This window comes from Maniola jurtina, chromosome 1 (genome assembly GCF_905333055.1).
Source record: "Maniola jurtina chromosome 1, ilManJurt1.1, whole genome shotgun sequence".
Classification (NCBI taxonomy): domain Eukaryota; kingdom Metazoa; phylum Arthropoda; class Insecta; order Lepidoptera; family Nymphalidae; genus Maniola; species Maniola jurtina.
In genome coordinates, this window is record NC_060029.1 from 858,836 (window position 1) to 864,405 (window position 5,570).

Below are 5,570 nucleotides of genomic sequence, written 5' to 3' on the forward strand. Positions count from 1 at the left end.
ATTTTTTCGTGTAATTTTGAGAAAAGTAAATAATAAAGCATCGACTTACCGCTGGGTTTCTTTCTTCTGTCTTCGCAAAGTAAATATCACTTGTAAATTATCACCAGATTTTAAATTCAACTTGGTAAACACTCGCAGAAAATACGTAAATCTTCTGCAATCCGCACAAGTACCTAGTGACGTCCAATTCGAAATTTTACCAAATGTCAATACATCGATTCTGATGTATCGACTAACTTTTTTATTTATTTTTATTACACGTGAAAAGATGCCTAGGTATGGTGAATGACTTTGAAACATCTGTAATTTCAATCATTTTATATATTGGAGCATCATTTAATAGGCCCAATAAGTAAAGTTGTTAAAATAGAAAATAGCCATTCGTGTTTTACTCGATTCTGTTTGCACGGGACCATCGATTCGTAGGCACACCACTGGACATGTTGAATGTGCCGTGTTTTCATTCGGGGTGGGGAATTCCTCCAATCAGAAAACGGCAAGCAGTCTGAAAAGGTGGCGTGATCACTACGTCACATACTACATACATATAAACCTATTACACACTGACCGGTATTGATCAATACTGAATACCCTACAATTTTTGAAACTAGTTACATATTTGTGCAAGATTGTACTTTATTATTGTTTCATTGATCAATGTTTTATTATATATTTCGTCAAAAAATAATCGCTGTACTCATGTTAAGTTCCTCACATCCACAGTTTACAATAAACTGGGAGCCATCTATCGCTTGCAATGTGAAATAATATAAGAATTTAAAAGGCGTAACGAAACAAAAAGTCGGTCAAACGTGAGTCAGATTCGCACACAAAGAGTTCCGTACCATCGTAGCAAGAGAATATAACTGCTAGGTACGTTTTCATCGTACGAGAAACAACACTTTTTTTTTTAATTTTTATGGCGGCCATTTTAGCGGCAATAGAAATACACATTTTATGAAAATTTCAACTCTCTACCTATTAAGGCGTTTGTGCACTCATACGTACCTACTTATTCGTTATTAGTTCGTTTTCGTGATTAGTGAGAATACAATTCGAAGAACGAAGCCGTCATACAAAACGTAGGTAGGTATCTAGTTACGCGTGTTATTTTTTTATTACCTCATTCGATTCGTATTTTGCCGGATCCGAATACGATTGAGTGCACAAACACCCTAGTTCACGAGATACAGCCCACAGCCCACTACCAGAGGGATGGACTTGACGGCAATCTTCGGGTACAGAATAAAGAACCCTAAAAATGTTTCTATTCATTTTTAATGCAAAAACTACAGTTGATTAAAGAAAAATTTACAAATTAGTCCACAACTTCGAAAAGAAAACATTAAAAAAACGGTCCGAATTGAGATCCACCTTCTTTTTGGAAGTCTGGTAAAAACTAAAAAGGGAGTCGAATTTCCTACTACAGTGGGAGCGAGGAAACCATGGTGCTTCCTTCAACATTGAGGCTACAGAAGTAGACCTCAGGAGCTGAATTGATCAAGAGTGTAGAACTCTGAGGCAATCATCGCAGTCGCTTTGCAGCCACCCCAAGCCGCGCGACCGGGTTCGGAGATTTAGCACAGCTCTCCGTTACTGCTTTACTGAGTAGAAACGGACTCCCGGTTACTTGGCATTAACGATGTCTTATATATGCTACAAGAGTAAAAACTTCTATATCGCGAGTTAGGAATATAAGGAAATTCTTATTGAGAAGATAACAAGGGTATATTATATAAATTTTATAATACTTCGGCTTCGGCCCTAAGTTTCTAAGATCGAGAGTACATACAATGTCTGAAAAGGTGGATAAATACGAGAAAGATAATTTCTTTGATAAATAGCCTATTTATTTGGTTAGTTTCTATATTGCATAAAATTTAACATTCAAACCCTGCAAGGACGACGCGACGTTCAAATCCCAAGTAATTTATATAATTTTATGTACCTACGAACCTATACATAGTCGATAATAAAAATAGTGTACCTACCAACTTAAATATAAATTAAAAATTAACTAGACATCTTTTGCCTTTATATTATTTAATCGATTTTATATTTTAAAATGCCAACATTGCCATCTAGCGGCAAACGATAACTGCGCGTGCCAAAACCATCCAAACCACCATGACCAAAATATATATTATGGTAGCGTCAACCCTTTACTACTAGAGCCATCTGGGCTCTACTAGTACAGGGTTTTCAATTTTCAGCGAATTCGCCACAAATTGAATGAAATGTTCAGAATGATGAATTGAAAATGAAACACGATTTTGGGTTTGCCCCAAAATTTTTCCATTTCATGACGCCAATTTCGTTATTTGTATAGTATTGGTAGTAAAATAATAAACGAGACTGAATGATTTCTTATTTTTTTATTTTATCGCTTAGAAAAATTAGGTACATAAATAAAAAATTAAATAGACATTATTTTAATTATAATTTTTAATCAATGTATTTACTGTCTACGAATTTTATTATGATCACATAACAGAAATAATCCAATTAGATACAATCATTTTTAATCAATTCTTTAGATTTTTCCAACCAGGAGATTTTTTATAAATAATATAAATGAATATAAATGAATATAGGTAGTTACATGCTCCATAGTATTTAGTTCACAATATTAGAGAAATATTAGCAAAAAAACAATTCTAAATACGGATTTATAATGGAATCAAGAATGTAAAACTTAGTACACCAAAGATATGGCTAATTCTTTTGTAAATACATATTTCATATTTTTTTAGAAGTATTATGAAAGGGATAGCAATATATTTAGAACTGTCATTTTAGATATTGTGTAGACAAGAATTACGCGAAATTCAAATTTTATTTGGTTTTTCGCAATTTGTAAACTAATACGACAAAGTAGGCTTATGGCATTCTAGTTGCAACAATGGCAGTATCATTTCCACGTGTTTATATAAAAATCTTTACTTGATTTAATTCATATCATTATCATTTCAAGTAGATTTTTATATAAATAGGTGGGGACGATACTGTTATTGTCGCAAATACAATGCCATAAGCCTACTTTGTCGTATTAGTTTACAAATTGGGAAAAACCAAATAAAATTTGAATTTCGCGGGCAGACCCGTCGCATCCACCTTAAGTATAAAAACCCTTTGTGGGCCCGAGTATTCACTTTTCCGCCCCCAAGAATTGTTTTCTTGTTATCTTTAATATTATCTTACCATATATTTTATTTTGAAAAAAGTAACTGCCGAGTTTTGTACCGGCTTCTCCCAGTAGAATATGCTTTCCCGACGCGCGATAGTGCCGCAGACGTAGCATAAGTTACACAAGTTTTCCTACATAGAATAAAGAGGAACTTTTGACTTTTAAAAGAATTAGCCACTCATATCAGATTTTACCTCAAATATTTACTACCTAGATTCTTCCAATCACATGGAACTAAGACCGCTTCCGGACTGACATAAGCATTATTTCCCCTAGCACTGAACTTTGATAGCATCAATGCGATAATCGCTTTCAGACTAGTTACAATACTACCACTTTTATAAGTTACACCAATGTACCTGCGCAGAAAACTTATTTGCGCGAAAACTCTGCCGATAGTAATTTAATTAATAACATTAAAATTACTATTGCAATCGCAGGATTCATACTAACTAGTGGTGCAATTTTTAATTCAAATCGTAATAAACTAAATTATTTCATAAATACAATTAGAGATTCCGTCAGTCCGAACGCAGTCCGAGATATAAAGTACAAAAAGTTGAAACTCCACCTCCATAAGTACACCCACACTAGGGCTGAGATCTATAGAGCGCACTTTGACTTTGCTCAGACTTGAGACACTGTTAAAACGAGACAGCGTTATACTGCTGGCATAAATCTGTCTCGTTTTAACTGAAAAGTCCAAGTAAAGTCACAGACTTGAGACACTGTTAAAAAGAGACAGCGTTATACCGCTGGCATAAATCTGTCTCGTTTTAACTGAAACTTAAGTCTAAGTAAAGTCAAAGTGCGCTCCATAGATTTCAACCTGGGACACATGCAATGGGGTGATTTCTAAGTCAGTGATCACCATGAAGCAAAGAAATACGGAAGAAATCAAAGGGACTCCGCACGCTATACGGTATCGTCAATGAATTAAAAATTTCAACTTCAGATTAAACAAATGTAAAGTTAATGGTGGTAGTTTATAAATAGTTATGAAAAAAAACTTAAACTTTTCCATTTGACCGAAGCATAGAATTTTCAATAACAAACAGGCTCAAAAATGAAGCCATCAGTAATTTACTCGCAAATCTGCCGAACTTGTAGTTTGTATCGCCAACGACAAAAATATTCGTTTGATTTATAATGTATGTTTTTTTTTTAAAGAAAACAATAAAGAATTGTTGAATTTGAATATAATGCGTTAAAAATTAATTCTCACGCGCCATTTTAACTTTATGTGTCAAATATTATGTCAAAAGTACGATTATAGTCCTTATTTTAAAGGAGAACCGGACTTCGTCTGTGTTGGTGTTAGCTGGCGGGCGTGCTCCGCCTTTTAGGAGTGTTTTTTTTGTTAAAACTGACTGGAAAGTGCTCTAAGGGGGTACCGTGCGTATGTCGGCGGCCGACGGCACAGACGGGGTCCGTTCTTGTATAGTTTAACTAACTTGTTACAAATAACTACAAACTTGACACTGGCTAATCTTTGTAAAGCCAGATAGAGAGAAAAAAAGAAGAACCGTACTTTTGACATGACCGTTGACGGATGAGTTAAAATGGCGTGTGAGAACTCATTTTGTACGGACTATTACTGACATTACATTAAACGCAGATGTCTTAGATGAAATAAATTAGTTGTGTTCGTTTGCTTTTTCTATGAATACGAATTGCACATGCGCACAAATAAACATAAGACAGTCACTTTTTGTGTAAATATAAAATAATAAAAAAATTAAGTTGTCACGCGCAACTGCGCATGCGCAAATCGCGGACATGCGCACAAAAAAAAAGCAAGTGAACACGACCACAGTATCAGAGGTGCGCCTAAAGTATCTAACCACTACATTTTATGACAAATATACTGAAATATTTAGTAGGTATGTATTTAGTTTTTTTTTTTCACTAACGGAAGAACATAATCGTTCTAGAGAAATATGTACAGCTAAATTAATGTTTTAAACTATTCCTTTACTTATATCTAGCAAATACCATAACATCTAACATTCGAATCAGTCTTGAAATATACATAGTATTATTTTTATCTTGTTCATAGTTAGGAATAAACAAGCCTGATTAGAATCGTTAGAACAACATATACACACAATCATATCCAAATTTCTGAGTCAGTGTGGTTTTGAAATAACGTATTTTACCCTTTTTTTTGGGTCTTATTTTGATCCTTAGGTGATAATAAACTAAAAAATTCACTCAAAAAAGTTCATTCAAATTTTGTATTTCATATTTCCCCGCGAAAAATGAAATAAACAAAATACCAATTTATTTCAATGGAAATTAAATTGATTTAAGTATTTAAAACCTACAATGCTCAGATTATTCTGTCATTTTCACATACTGACTTATTTAATAAATACAAGGG

At 33.8% G+C, this 5,570-nt stretch overlaps 1 protein-coding gene across 2 annotated transcripts in view; it reads right to left on the reverse strand.

The window, feature by feature from the left end:
• Positions 1-189, reverse strand: part of LOC123869220 (long-chain-fatty-acid--CoA ligase 4) — a 63,883-nt gene extending 63,694 nt beyond the window's left edge. For both annotated transcript variants that reach the window (XR_006796842.1, XM_045912042.1), the window contains exon 1: positions 50-189. The gene's annotated coding sequence lies outside the window, so the exon portion shown is untranslated. The remainder of the gene's footprint in view (positions 1-49) is intronic.
• Positions 190-5,570: the final 5,381 nt, after the last annotated feature.